Genomic DNA, 16132 nt, shown 5'->3' with positions numbered 1-16132 from the left:
CATCTGATGGATTTTGTCCTAACTGACCTCATAGAAAACATCTATATGAAACAAATAAATGTTTGAACAATTCTACAAAAAATACTGCAAGGCTTTCTGACTCAGCAGGTATTCCAGTAGATCAACAGTCAACATAATTGTTTTTAAATACAATTCAAATGTGGGACTAAACATCCCCTTTCTCAAGCTACAGCCATTCTTAAATACAATGTGGGGAGTTGAGATTATCCTTCAATTACTCTTGCACACACCAAAGCAAGTGCAAATTAGGGGTGTACAATTAATTTCTGTAGTGTTGCAGATAGTTAAAAGTAATTCAGTCAATGGTTGCAATTCAGTATTAGCTTGGTGAGTGTTTCAGTATTTGATAACTCCACATTTGCTTACTGCAGCTTCCTACCAGAAGCTGTGTTCCTCTAGTGCAGTCAGAGGCATGTAATCAAGCTAAGGCAATTTCTGTATTGTGGGTGTGCAGCAAAACACCTCCAGTGCTCAGCCTGGCACGTCTTTAGAGAGCTGCCAGCTTTCCAGGCAAGTCTGGAATCTAGAGGGTAGCAAAGAAACCACAGCGGAATGCTACAGTGAAAGCATTAAGATAAGAAATACTACAAAATATAAAAAATTAATAACTATTCTACAAAAAGCTACCCAGTCAATAACTTATGGAAATAAGCTGTATTTTTAATTTTTACTACACTAACTGATCTTCCATGGAAATATAATTTTCTCTGTTTCTGGCTAAATATATCCAGACAACAGAACAGCTTACTCTTGCTTGCCAGGTGGACTTCCTTCCTTCCTTCCTTCCTTCCTTCCATCCTTCCTTCCCCCTCCCTCCCTCCCTTCCTGTAGAGATGCCTAGATCATACCTAGATCACCACTTATTGCTGGAGAAAGTGATGCAAGTCATATATTCAAAAGATCTGCTGCTGAGCCAGTACTGTACTTTTCAGGGGCCTTAGCTAGAAGAAACTTGAAATAGCTACTTGATACAGAAATTGTGAGACATTAAAAAGTAGCTTTCAGTGGTGTCTGTCAGGTTTACCAGAGTGCTTTGTCCTTTCAGACCCCTGCCAATCCATACACTTGGTCCTCCACAACAAGTACAGACAAGTGGGATATATTTCTTTCACATGCTAAAAGGACTCAGTGAATGTATCTCGCTGGGAGATGGTGCAGGCAAGAGGTTCCTGGAATGGTGAGACAGATCTTCTGTAAACTGCTTTTGCTTCAGTTCCACAGCTGCAAGAGCAGCAGGCGCTGGAGTCAGATGAGTCCAGAGAAGAGACTTTGCTAAAGGCTGGCCAAGAAAGCAAGCCACAGGCAGAGACACTGGTACGTAAAATGCATTCCAGCGGTTGGCATCTGGGTCCTGCAGCTGCCAAGCACACCCAGTGTGTGGCCATGGGTGTTGGCTTCAATACTAGAACATTTTGAGGGGGAGGCCAACACCAGTAACCAGAGAAGACGGTGCCAAATTACTACAGAAATTAAATTCATGTGCCAATTTCCTTGCTATTTCAAAAGACAAAATTTTATCTCATAAGTATTGTTTTGAACATAGCCACAGAACAGTTAACAAAAATACGCTGATATTTGCTAGCGGGGGGAGGGGGTAAAATACTCATGTAAGTGAAACGATGCTCCTTGGGGCACTGGTTAACAAAACAAAACCATACCCATTATACTATTCCTTAATTAATGCACGAGTTTCCTTAGAGACCACGGCTCTGTTGGGGGACACAAGTCTGGTGTATTTCTTCCCCAGAGACAGTGTAGGGAGAGTTATATAAAACAAAGATAGAGATGAAATGAAAGCTATAGCACAAGGCTGAGCAAGTTTCAGCTCCAAAGATAGGGTCTGTGCACTAAAAATATGTGAGTAGATCAAAGTGTCGTGAAAACAAAAAGGTTGTATTAAACCTTTAGAACATAATAGAATTTAACACATGGCTTAGAGTATAGTATATCTAATGGCATGCATGCTGCACAGTACAAGCAGCATCAGGCTTTATATCCTGCTCTTCAGTGGAGACTATGTCACAACAGATGATTACATTTCATAATTTGTTAAGAGTTAAAAGAGGGTCAAATGTATCTTTGCCTCTCTCCTGGGAGAGCTCCTTTTAAAAATAAAAGCCCTTAGGTTCTCAAAATACTTGAACTGTGGTAGCAAAAACTTCATAGAGGCTAATTTACCAATCAGATCACACGTTAATTAGCAAAAGGGATTACTGTTTTAAACACAGCATTCATGTTCCTTTGAACGAGGCTTGAGCACACTGCTAGTGCATGATTCTTCAGTCCCTGTCTCCCCAAACCCAAAAGCAATGCTGGAGTGCAGTGCGTCTCTGAAGGAGAGCTCTCTAAAACTGTGAGACTAAGATCCCCTCTCAATGAGTCACAGACCTCCCACCAAATCTCACTTCGCAGCATCTGCAAATTCAGTTAAGAATCTGAATGTCAATCAATGGTTTTCTCTGGCTCAGTAATCATTCACAATAATGATTTTGTTATTGAAACTCCAGCACCAGTTCTGTTGAAGATTTACAGGCCAGAATGGAATCCAGCTCTCTGGCCTTTAATTATCCTAGCTCTATAGTACAAAAAAAACTAGGAAAAAAGTATCAAAAGCCACTGAATTAGGCAGATATAACTTTACAAGCACTTGGGACACATTAATTTAGAAAGACAACGTGGCAAATTGCAATTAAAAAATACTAAGTTTCAATCATATATGGGCTGGAATAAATAGAAATAAAACAAGAAATCTCAAATTGCACTGTCAGCAAATCTCTTGTCATAATTTTCTTCTGAGACCTTAGCTTTTAAATGCCTATTTCATTTTGACTATAAATTAGCAGTGAAATCTTCAGAAGTTAAAATGGGCAATATGTAATAGTCATCCTAGTTAACATGAATGTTTTTTAATTCTGTTGAAGTCTGCAAAATGAGAAACAACTACCTTAAATCTTAGTTTAACTTAATAACTATTTTGCCTCTGAATAAAGCTGTTGCATATTAAGTGTTTGATTTTAATTTCTTTGTTATAACTGAGAATTTACTTACCAAATTACCATGTTCATGTCAATATAAGAAAATATTGTATGTGTATCACAGGAGAGCCTGTGAATTCAAATGGTAATGAGATCTTTTCTTTTCTGTTTCTGTGTTACTGGACTAGATTGTGCCATACTGGGGCTTCTTAACAGTTTGATGTCTGTGGAACAGATGGCTGAACAGAATGAGTTACTGATGCAGATGCAAAGTTGACACAGAACCATCTCCAGGCTGTGATAATAGGGATGGATGGCTCTGGGAGGGAAAGTTCACACAACGGTGTATCTTATCAGAACGCTATAGACCCTAAGTCTTTGACATTTCAGCTTGATCTCAAAAAAGATAATTTCTCTTTGCTAGTATGCTTATTTTATTTCTTTTGCTACTGCCCTTTTCATGGCAACTGCAGATTGAAGAAATTTAACCATAGAGATTAGTTGTTACAATGTAAAAACCCTACTTTTAAGACCGGTTATAAACAGCTTCACTAGGCGGGATTTTAAAACACCCTCCCTCTAACAAGACTGTCATTCCTGCTCTATCTTTGCCTTCTACTTGGCCTTTTGGGAGAGCAGGTCCATATACTAACATGTAACTCACAAATAATCATCATCACTGATCATCATTATCTTGAAATCTATACACCGATGCCAATAGGAGTTTTATGAAAGATTTGAGCTGTTTTTTTCTTGTTTCTGTTCTCTGCAGTCCACTGGGCAGTTTATCATGAGGTGGTAACCCATGTCTGAAGTATGTAACTCTTCCTAGGTTTTGTTTCATTGGAGCACACACATCCCATTGCATGCATAAACTGGATTCATCTTGACTGCTTGTACTAGACCGGTCAGTTTGGGTTCTTCTCTCATTTCCCTTAGTTAAAAGATTTGCACACAGGAGTTATCATTGAAGACTGGGAAGTTAGCACAAAACCAGGTCTCCCTTCTCCCCTCCTTCCTCACTTCTCATTACCATTATTAATTCATAACTGTTACTATATTCTTTGCAATTGTAACTTTCTCCGTTAGTTTTCATGTGCTGTGAAGCCAGACCTCTCCCAATGCAACCATAGCTGCACTGAAGCTGGTGCTACAATTTGGCTCAGCAAGAAGTGGTGGAGCCCTGAACTGCTCTCAGGGAATACAGCTGCTGAGTAGGAAAAAGAATGGTTTTTATTCCGAGCTCTTAAGCAACAGTGAGGAACAAGCAAGGGCCTACAAAGGGGAAGTCAAAAGTTGTCTTGTGACATGTTACATAAAGTGAAGATTTGTGGTTCTAATAGCCAAAGGGAAACCAGAAAAAGCTTTCTGCAGCAGACTCCTCAAATAACATGGATTTGTCACAGCCAACACTCCTTTCACGGAAGGGTGGGTTGATGCTTCTAGCTGGAATCAGCCCAGTGAGAAACTGCTTGTGGTGTGCTGGCTCTCCTCGTTCTCTTTGGACAAGGTAAGTCCCTCCAGCTGAGCCCAGGCACTCTCACCGCTCAGGATGCATTAACTCTTGCCCCACTGACACCTGGATCGGGCCCGTGTGAAACTTCCCAACACGGGCGTTTGTGGTTGAACAAAGTCCATGTCATTGCAGCCCTGTCGGTCTCTGGTGCTCCTGTTCAGCATTTGCCCAAACGGTGGCAGCGATGGAGAGGGCCATCTGCCACGGCCCTGGCACAGGTGACACACAGCTCCACGCCAGACCCCTCTCGGTACCACGGCTGCTTACTCGCACATGGCTTCGCGACGCTGCCGGGAAGGGGAGAAGGGGAGGGCCCTGTCCCGCCCTGTCTCGGTTGCCCTTGCGCAGCTTCTGGAGCGATTTCTGCACGGCTGTGGGACTCCCCCGTGGGGATGGCGTTTTCCACATGTCCCCGCAGGGCCAGGGGCTCTCTTGCTGCAGCGACCAGGGTACGTGGCAAGAGCGCGTCTTTCCAGAGGCCATTGTGATGACAGACTGTGACAGTCTCGCCATCAGCACCCCTTCAGCCATATAGCTGGACCATATCTTTGCAAGAATCTAAGACCTGGGTAAAAAACATTACTCGTTTGACTGGTGTTTCTTTGTACGGGCTGCGCTGACCGCAGCGCCGGCTGTCCCCGCCCGTCGCCTCAGCCCCGCCATGGCGCGGAGCAGCAGCGCCCCCTGCCGGCCCGGGCCTTGCAGCTGCTCCGGAGGGAAATTCCAATTCCTCCTGCCAGGAACCCAGCGCTCCTTTCCCATCAAATTCCTCCTGCCAGAAACCCAGCGCTCCTTTCCCATCAAATTCCTCCTGCCAGAAACCCAGTGCTCCTTTCTCACCAAATTCCTCCTGCCAGAAACCCAGAGCTCCTTTCCCATCAAATTCCTCCTGCCAGGAACCCAGAGCTCCTTTCCCATCAAATTCCTCCTGCCAGGAACCCAGCGCTCCTTTCCCATCAAATTCCTCCTGCCAGAAACCTAGCGCTCCTTTCTCACCAAATTCCTCCTGCCAGAAACCTAGCGTTCCTTTCCCATCAAATTTCTCCTGCCTTATTTTCTCCTTCCACGGATGTATCAGGTTATTTCAGTCTCCGAATCTTTTGGGTCCTATACACATTTGTGTAAGAAAAAGCCCCGAGAACCCAGAAATAAGCAGAAGCACATTTGTTCTATAGAAAAACTTGGGCCATACAATTTTGGTTTGAAATGGAAGTGTGAAGTGTGAGTATAGAAACACTGCTCATTGCACCAGGCAGAGGTGAGGGGAGGACTAGGCAGCAGCAGTGTGTAAAATTTTCACATACAAATACTAAACTATTGTTATGTCTGTAGTATGAGTAAATAGGAATATATTTCATTTCACAGATGGAAATATTGGCATAAAATTGCTTCCTTTATGCTCCCCTACATGGAGACTAAATGACACACCTGGGATTTCAGTTCAGGCATTAACAGATAACACGTGGTACATTTGGCTACCCACCTAAAGTTTATGAAAAGAGGGTTATGTAAATCGTAATTGTAAAGAAATATCCACAAAAATATTAATATGTGTTACTCAAATCTTATACTCTTGCAGAGAGATATGCTCAAATTGTGAAGTGGATAGCTGGAGTTTTAGAGGTTCTGGTAACAAGACTGTCACAGTCTGTAATCACAACAGCTTCTTAAGAGAAAAGACATGCTCTTGCCACGTACTTGGACATTGAATTAACTAACATTTTCATTCTTTGCACAGGTTTCATCTCTGCCTCTAAGAGACTATTCTCTGGTGTTGAACAGCTCGGAGATGTCCTTTGTGGATGCTTTCCCTAGGAATATCCAGCCTATCCCAGTCTATCACTTTTACTGATACCTTTTTTTTTAGTTATTGTTGTATAGCTTGAATCTTTCCTATAGTGTGTTTTTGCTCTCAGTCCATGGCCACCTTGGGCATGGAGAATATTTTTCTACCTTCCTTTTTATCCACTTCTTTGCAGAAGCCCTTTATCTGTTAGGAGACACCATATGCTCCTCCATTTTCTCTTTTCTTGAAAATCTCTTTGTTCTGTCTTACCTCATGAGTCCTATTGTCCCTGCTCTGGCTGCAATCTTGAGAGTCTTCAGCAAAATAAGTATTCCCTTCCCTTCCCTTCCCTCCCCTCCCCTCCCCTCCCTTCTTCTTCTTTCCCTTGAGCATCACAGCTCTCCATATCTGCCTCTTGTTTCATCATTTTCTGGTATATATTTCTCAGCTCATTTTCCTTCTTGCCTAGTCTAGACCCTGCCACAGTTCCCATCCTAATTCTTACCAGCCATGCTCCAGTCTGTTTCCCCTAAGTTCTTCTTAGTGAAAATTTCCCTTTCTGTTACTGCTTGTGAAGCCCCCACCATGTTGTGCATTTATAACTCTTTTTAGACTGGGAAGATTTCCCAGGACTTTTAACTTCCATCCCCTCAATGCACTCTTCCAAGAGAGGATTCCTCAGTCCCTGTTCCTGTGCAGGAGTTCACAGTCCCTAAATGCTACTGGGCACGATGGGGACCCTGACTGCTCCACCAGCACAGTGGAGGGAGCTGCTGACAAAGCACCACAGTGGTTTGGGAAAGTCACACAGCTTCCTGGGCCTCCCTGTCTCTCCTCCTTCCTGCAGATCTGCCCCTGGCTCATGTACAACCAGGTTGTGTAAGGTTGTCTCCTCCAGGTTTCTAGACTCAGGACTGACAGCGCAGGGCTGAGCTCTTGGCACTCACCTGGCCCATCACAGACCAGATCTGTGACTTCTGGGGTTGTCACCTGTGTGTAGACCCTGCTGTTACATCCTGAGTTTGCATATGCCCACCTAGCCTGCAAAATAATGGCAGTATTTTCTGGCCTTGCAACTTGACAATATTAAGCCTGTGCAGAAAAAAATTTCCCCTAGCACATCCCCTTTTTCTTCTAGCAGAGTGAAGCCTTATTTGAACATGCTGTAAAAAAGTCCTTAGCACGCTGGGAAAAGCTGGTAGAGTTGTTTAACATAGGCAATATAAGATATTTTTTTCCTTGACCTCACATTTGGAGGCTACTGAGCCTTTTGGCTTTAATTAACATGAAACACATCTGAAGTAGATGTTTGGTGTGGGACAGCTTAGTTTTAAAAAAACCCAATAAATTCACAAGCCATGTAAAAATGTCTTACAAAGTAGTGGAAAATAGGAGATTCTTGTAAAAAGCAATTCTGTCAGTCTTTTTATGTGATATATAATTAAATACAGTTCCACACTGTGCAATTGTGATTGTTATTAAACATGCATTTACTATTGCACTACTGCTGAAAATACAGTTTTATAACAAGCAAACTACTGTACACAAATAATAAAATCTCTATTTCTGTAAACTAAGATAGGCATAGAGTGCAGTATGCACTAAAATAGGCATAGTGTTTCACAGGTAATACACTGTGCCAGATCCCAAGGGTTATTAGTAAATACACAAGTATTGCAGGCAAAACAGTCTTGACTTGGAGAGTTTGACTTCGTTTATTGCCAATTGCAACCTTTAAATACTGATTGGGGTATTAAGAAACCAAGAAGACAAACAACTAAGCAAACATAGGGAAATGCCTTTCTTCCCACCATTCCTCCTTCCCATCACAGCTGCTACACTTTCTCAAACTTGTTGGATTTCCTTGGGCTCCCCTGAATGGCAGAGGTTGGTGGGAGACAAGGTGCTCACCTCAGTGCTGAAGCTGTCTGAAAGACAAAATATTTTTCAGGCCTGTTCTAAACTTTTTTTCCTCATTTCCACATTTGGCTGTATCTTTCAGACACACTTGAGAAGAGTTTCCAGTGGAATCTAGTTTTTTTTCAGTGTCCCAGCCTGCTGTTTAGAATAGAGCTCCAGAATATTCAAATGTACATGTTAGATACTTCTGTATGGGACTAAGCATGTTATACTTAAAAGGACTTGAAAAAAATTATTGAAAGCCAAGTTTTGAATTTAATATGATTTGATAAGTCAGCATACAAAAAATCAGCATGCTGAACTTAAAGAAGAGAGTGTCACTCTGCGGAAAACACATGAATGATGCCCAATACAATTTTTGTTTTCTCCCAAATAAGCATGGGTCTTGACTTTGCAAGACATCCTTACACAATTATTATTAAATGAAAACAAGTCATATAGAAGCTACTTTTTAGCCCTACAATATAAAAGCTGTAGCTTTATGAAGACATCAGTGTTGACATTGGACAATACTTTCCTAAATAAGAACATATGTTACATTTGGTTGGGTTGTATTTTGGTGAAGTACTCCAGTTGAGAAGCTCTGCCCTAATAATCATACATTTAATTGTATCTGAGTCACAACATCCTCTGTGACCAGCAGTTTGTACTTTGCCCTGGAACACAGCACAGCCTGAGGAGATACATACATATTATCTTTTTAGGTGGAGCAGGATTTCCAACATGCTGATATTTACATTTCATGTTTAACTGAACTGTGATAGAGATTTATACCTGAAAGGACTCCTTAGATGTCTAATCCTTTATTTATCTTCTTTGCTCCTTGTCTGTTGTATATTTACCACAGATTCTAATCAAGAAACGATCCTCCACTTTTTTTCCTTATTATTTAATGACACAGCACAACTGTCACTTTCCATTGCAAGGCTGCATCAGTTTCATTTCTTATAATGGGACACTTTTAAATCTCTCTGTGAAATGTTTGGAAATTTTGCCACAGTTCTGTTTTTTTTCTACAAAAGCCTTGTGGACTCCACAGAAAGGCAGTGACAGAGCTGGGCTCGTTTGGAAGAGTTGGGCTCATTTCATACACTTAGGAGTCTTTATGAAGAGCTACTTGTTGAGAAAAGCATTTCTGTACATACTGACACGGCCTTTTATATTGTCAGCCAGTGTTAAGATTGGGTACTGAACACTGAAGTTTTTAAGAGATGCTTATAAACAATGTTCTGAAGTTTTTTGTGGGTGAGTAGAGAATATACGCAAAAATACATCATGATTGACTGTTCAAGGGCATTAAAAATACTTGGTTGGATGCAAAAGTATTCTCAATACTGCCATTTATATACCTAGAAAGTAACTTCTATTAATCAGGAAGTCTCTTGCAGGACACAGCACTGAGGAAACAGTCCCCCTTCAAATGGACATGATCAACTTGCACACCTGTCAGAAAGTTAATATTTACTGGTATTGTGTCATTTCCCTTTCTCTTTCTCACTGTCTCAAGCATAGTTCCCAGAAACTCCTGCCATGTCCTGTGGGAAGCCATTGCCCTCTAGCTCCCAGAAAGAAGTATGATATAAATGCATTGATAAGTGCAAAGGAATTGTGCTAAGACTGAAGAAAGTCCATAGAAAATATCTGATTGTATTTTATTTGAGTAAGACAAAAAGTAATAAAAACAATAAAGCTACTTGAAAAAGTGCTTTAACCTGAGGTCATAAAAAAATGTGACGTCTCCTTTTCAAGGCTCAGCTTTCTACAGGTAAAGCATGGAAGTACATGCACAGTATTGTGCTTGTATTTTGCCACCTTATCTTGCTTAGCTGGCCATGCATGTTTAAGGAAGTGTTTAGTGGAAGCATATATTTTCTTTACAATAACAGGACCTCATTTTGTTTTAACTGCCAGTGCCATTTTTGCTGAGATGTACCTACTGATCATCTCCCTACCTGAGTTCACAGAATCACAGCATGTCTGAGGCTGGCAAGCACCTCTAGAGATAATCTGGTCCAACTCCTGCTCAAAGCGAGGTCTTAGGAAAATCTCACTCCCTATCTATTATACCAATTAATTATTGTAATATAAAATGGTATTAACTTTCTTTAAAACATATGTATAGTTTACACTGGATACTGAACAGTCATGCTTAAGCAAACAAACTAAAGAAACCCAGCTTATTGTAAGGAGAAGGACAACCTGGTTCCCAAGATAAGGACTCTGCTTCTTGGAATTTTAATCACTGTCCACGAAGAATAAAAGATACTCCTGGGTGACCAAGATAATGCCAGCATTCTAGCCCCTCTAACATGTGTTTGAAACCCTCCCATCGTCTGTAACTATAGATAAGTAAGTATAGCAAGACTGACTCTGGGTGCATCTGATCAATAGAGAAGCAGGTGGATGATGACGTCATAGAAATGTAGCTGCTTTGCAAAGTTTTACTATGATTAGTAAATATTAGTGTGTGTTTGTTAGGCAGCAGTAAGTGAAATGTGCACCTGAATACCTGCCCTGCTTTGAAGGGGACACCTCATGTGCATGAATAAAAGAACTATGCTTGTAATTCTATGCTTTGCATCCCAGCTTGTCTCCTTATATGGCATGGTCCAGTGCAAAATTTAGTACAATGTCAACTACAACAGACTGGCCAGGACTGCATCCAGTTGGGTTTATTGTATCTCCAAGGACGGAGACTCCACAGCTTCTCTGGGCAAAAGTCTGTGACCACCTTGTCAGTGTAAAAGGTTTTTCTTGTATTATGAACATTGGTAACATCTCCCTGAGGCATTTCTTCTTCACGTCCCAGCTCTCTCAACTTACCACTGTATATCAGTGATATACAGTGATGAGTAAGGGTCTTTGCTGGATTGCTCTGGTGTGCCCATGTCTTGTATGGAAGAACCCAACACAGACTGGACTCAGCACTCCAGGTTTGGCTTCAGCAGTCCTGAAGGGGCAGAATCACTGCTAGCAGTGCTTGTCCTAATGCTGCCAAGGATACTGCTGTCCTCCTTGATCTTCCTGCAGTCTTCAAAGGAGTGTGGTATATAGCCTGATGGCCTGTAAGAAGGGGTTAATATTTCAAAGCCATAATGAAGTGTGAGTTGGAGCATTCCCATACGAGCAGTGGTGAAAGATGATACTCCTCAGTGTTATGAATTGTTCTTATGAATTGCTTTTAAGATATGTAGTAAGAAAGACTAAGTACTACACACCACCACTTTGTGATATGGTACAAGTGCCTGAAGGTGCTGTGACTGCTGTTACTGCTCCTACACTTCAGATTACAGAGTTAGGGCTTATCTTCCCTACCTTTGATCTCAGGTCCACAGCCTCACTTCATCAAAGAAAGCCATTCTTGACCCTCATCAGCAGGCAAATGAAATGGCTAAAGCCTCCACCAATAAGAATGGAGGAAAAAAATAAGACAGGATTTAAAAAATTCCTCCCTGTCCCATTTCACACTGCTTTCTCATTATCCCCATCTTATATTTCAACTGCCCAGTGTATACATCATCTAGTTAAATGGACACACACTCCATTGGTTTTGGCAAAATTTGGAATAGATTTTACATCAATAAATAAAAGCTTATCAATCTCTTTTGAAATTTTTGGTAACAGTGAGAAAGAGGCAAGAGTACATTATGCAAAGGTTTTCTTTGTCATCCACTAAGCTCCTGTGACATTTCAGAATTGTTTTTTCCTTGTAGTTTATTGTTTTTATACCTCCACCAAATGGATTTCCCCACCATAAGTAGCTCAACACACTGTGCAAGTTCTGGAACAACAGTAAAGAATGAGCACAGTTTGAATAGGAATTTATGCCAGTGTATTTTTGGTTAACAGTCAGTAATACACAAGACACAATGAAACAAAAACAGATGAGAACAATATATTATAAGCAGAAGATGACTTGCCTGTGTTTGCCCTCTGTCTGTTTCAATAACATATTCCTATCTGCAGAGCTGGTTCTGCTGCCATAACTAAAAGAATTATTTACGCAATTGTTTTTCTTTCTATAGTAAAATAAATTTCCCTTCCACTTGAGGTTTTTCTCTGTAAATTTTTGTTGTAAGTGAAGAGTAGGAATGTGAAAGCCACGACTTGCATACAGAGCCTCTAGGGGACATTCTACTTACAACAGGCAGGTTTTTGTTTCTTATTTACAAACCTGATGATGGGTGTCCTTTCCAGTGAAAATGCATGGACCCACAGAGCTTTTAGGCATTATGTGATGCATAAACAAAACTGTTTTATTAAAGTTACAGTTATTTTTACAGGCACTTTGCAGAAGTTCAAAAGACTGTTAAGGTGGACTTTCATATTGGACTACTGAAGTCATCTCCCATTATTGACAAATGGCTTAATCCAAAACAGTTTTCCCCTCTGGTATTGAAACATGAGCACAGGTTCTGAAACAAAATGTTTTGGGACCTTTAAAATGCACTTAGGCATGGGCTTCAGTGAGCTTAAAAGAATGTAGAATGGAACTGATGTTGATCTGACTTCTTTTTTTCTTTCCTCACAAAAGCTTAAAAAATGTAAACAATTGGCAGCTTTAAATACAGAGGGCCCAGAGGTGGAGAAACTTTCTCTTAATTTATCTGCATTTCCTGCCCTGTGGCCTGCAGTGACATCCAATGGGGTAAGATGGAATGGTCTCAAGCACTTCACTAATCAGCATACTCCCTTCAGAGCAATTAAAATTATTGCTCCAGCAATAAGAGGAGGAGAAAAGAGGGTGAAAATCAGACTTTGCAAATCCCACAGAGCTGTCCTGATTTGAAACACACATGAAGTCTGTTTTGACTGAACAATGGAGGAATTTATGGGGAACTCACTAAGCTTCTCAGTCTTTCAGAGTTCTGCCCAAACGTTTCTACTTAGAGCCTCTGCCTGATGCCCTCATGTCAGATGGCTATTTCTTAGGGAGCAAATCTGGTGACTATGTTATTTTTGAGATCATATCACTACTACTTGCCTATTTGGGCTTCACGTGCTGCCTCTGTGTAATACCAAGGCCTATTTTTCTCACATGCAGTGGTGCAGTTGTTTTATTCCTTTTTTTGCTTTTCAGCCTCACAAGATCAGAATGCTGACTGAAAACCATGCTATTTTTTCCTTGTCTTTGAAAGATGGAGACAGGAAGAATGTTTAGTAAATATGGATTAGGGAGGTATTTTAAATAAGTGTAAATTATTTTTCTTAATACAGAGTGCTTTAAATAATACCATACAGCCTGTCTTAAAGTGTGGGCTCACTGTCTGCATTCTCATTACTTGCAGTAATGATTTTATGCACAATTAACTGTCCCTGAAGTAACTTTTTTCCCCCTGTAGATTAATTAAGTTCATATTTCCTCTTTTCCCTGACTGCAACTAAGTGACACCAACTAATAGCTAACCCTGTGGAAATAATAGTGAATTTTCCTGCAGGATTCAGAAGCCAGCTAAGAGAAACTTTTGGAAGAGTATTCTTCTATTTACAAGGGACTTGTAGCACACTGTTTAAACAGAGTAAGATTGGTTTCATTTGCACTGGAGAATTATTTTAATGTACAAATAGCCTGAACTTCCTGCAGCTTTTGGAAATAACTTGAATATTACTTACTCTCCTAGTCAATGAGAAACAGGTTCTTCAGCAGCAAATAGAAAACCATTTCAAATGAAAATGAAACAGAATTTAATGAGAACACATTATTCTAAATAATATACATATGTACATTTTTGTAACTGCCTGACAAATCCATTTCTATGCTTGAAAATCATGCCACATTAAATGAATTAAAAGAATTACTTTATTCTTAACCCCAAATGTATTTTGCAATATGACATACTGCATTTATTACTTTTCATTTGAGTATGGAGGTCTTCTCTTGTGAAAGTCAACCCAAATAAGAAAACCTTCTGTTTGATATTTTTTGCTATTTTTAAAATAAAACAAGCATGGATGGCACCTTGGGCCTGGTTCCTTCTTGTGCTTCTGCTGAATGTTTTTGAAAAAAAATTGTAGGTTTTATGGTGCATTTTTTAAGTTATTCCTTTGTCTTTTGTATTCACTGATAAGGAAAAAAAAAGAATTTAAATATCCTTATTTTCTGAGGAATTATTACTTAAAAAAAGAAAAAAATAATTAAAAAATGGGCAATTTGGACCACCCCAAGAGAAGTTTTTCAGTCTGAAGAAAAATTTCTATTTCAAGACAAGGTGGCATAAGCCTTTGCTACTCTTGAAATTGTTGGCATTTCCTTCAATATGTTATAAAGAAGAAGAAGAAGTAACTTTGGTATTTTCAGATGCTTTGATTTCCTCTTCCTGTATCTTCATATACATCTAGGAAAGAACATATACATAGATACATCTAACACTTGTCCACAGTGCTGTTTTTCTTTTCTTTAAAAGAACTGTTGCAAACATGTAAGCAAACCAGCAGCTCTAAACACAATCCTTCAGCGTGAATAAGATCTGTGGGGACAAATTTGCAACACTAATTTTTGACTAAATTTTTAGTATGCATAGTGTGTCTAGTTTTTAAAAGACAGCCCAGGTTTGAGCCATAAATAACATAATGGCTTGTATGGCATCTTGCATTGCTGCTCTTTCTGTACAGCTATTTCTGTATCATATTGTATGATACAATATCATACAATATGATGATGTATATAGGTGTTCATATTGTATAACAATAATGTACCTGCTAAAGGGTGGTGGTAACCATGGACTGAGCCAGTGCTGTCCACAGCACAACCCTGTGCTGAAATGCCTGGCAAGGCTTTGTACCCTTACTGCTTTAACAGCTGGCAGAGCAGAAATCTGTGAAATGGTTAACAATTGATATGAGAGAAACAGTATGGATCAGAGGAGAGGAAGGTGATGTAAAATTATCTTCCTGTGGAGTGAAAATGAAACCTAAGTTACAGTTTTTAGTGGAATGGTTATGAACTGTCCATACTTATCTGTAAAAGCTGCTCGCTCATTAGCTTTGACAGACGTCTTTGGATTTCTTCCATACGTGGAAGAACCTTCCTGTTCAGTTTGTCACAGGATTTATATTTAGTTAAAAAAAATCTAAGGGTGGGAAAATAATCAAACCAAAATGGCTTAAAAGAATCTGTTTAATGAAATACTGGACTATGTGACAATCCTGTAACTGCCTGTAACTGTGGATCCCAGAGATGGAGCAGAACAGTTGCCTCAAAATCTGATTTTGTGTTTTCCCTTTGATTCTTTGGAAGTGCAGAAGAGGTGAGTCTGAAAAAGACTGTTGTGAAAAGCAACTAATGGAAGCATATGAATATAAAAATGCAAAGCCAGCTATCATCTCACCTTATGTTTTGACTGCAATTAAGTTATAAGCCTGTCAGTCCAAATGCAAGAGATGTAAAGAATTTAATTATTTTCAAGTAGTAGTTTTGACCTTTTAAGAGCTGGGGCACTTAAAAAAATTGTAATTATTTAGACTGTCAAAGGCATATGTGCATGTGTGGATGAAAGGATAAAAAGGCTGATAAAAGTACGATGAAAAGTGGAAAAAGCTATTCCCAGATGTTAGGCACTGGCTAGTCTGCAAATCTGCTGGTACTGTCACTGGGGTTTCTGAGAGCAAGAAAGAGAACACCAGCTAATTCTGGTGAAGATACATTCAAAGACAGGATTTGAAAGATTCAAAAAACTGTAAATCTGAGAATTAAACATTGCTTTTGACTGATTTTGCTTTACGTATTTATTTTAATAAATTTGTGAAATCACACCAGTTCTATTTAGAAGAACTGGGCATAAGAATAAAGTGATCACTTAACTAACAAATTTGTTTGGCTCCCATAATATCTATTCTTTTGCTTTGTACAAAGAGAGATTCCTGCCACAAAGAGAGTGCAGGCAAGTTTTGTGTCATTTTTTCAGAGAATATTGC

This window comes from Onychostruthus taczanowskii, unplaced genomic scaffold, assembly GCF_017590055.1.
Source record: "Onychostruthus taczanowskii isolate IOZ18803 unplaced genomic scaffold, ASM1759005v1 scaffold3, whole genome shotgun sequence".
Taxonomy (NCBI): Eukaryota; Metazoa; Chordata; class Aves; order Passeriformes; family Passeridae; genus Onychostruthus; species Onychostruthus taczanowskii.
This window is presented reverse-complemented; position numbering follows the sequence as displayed.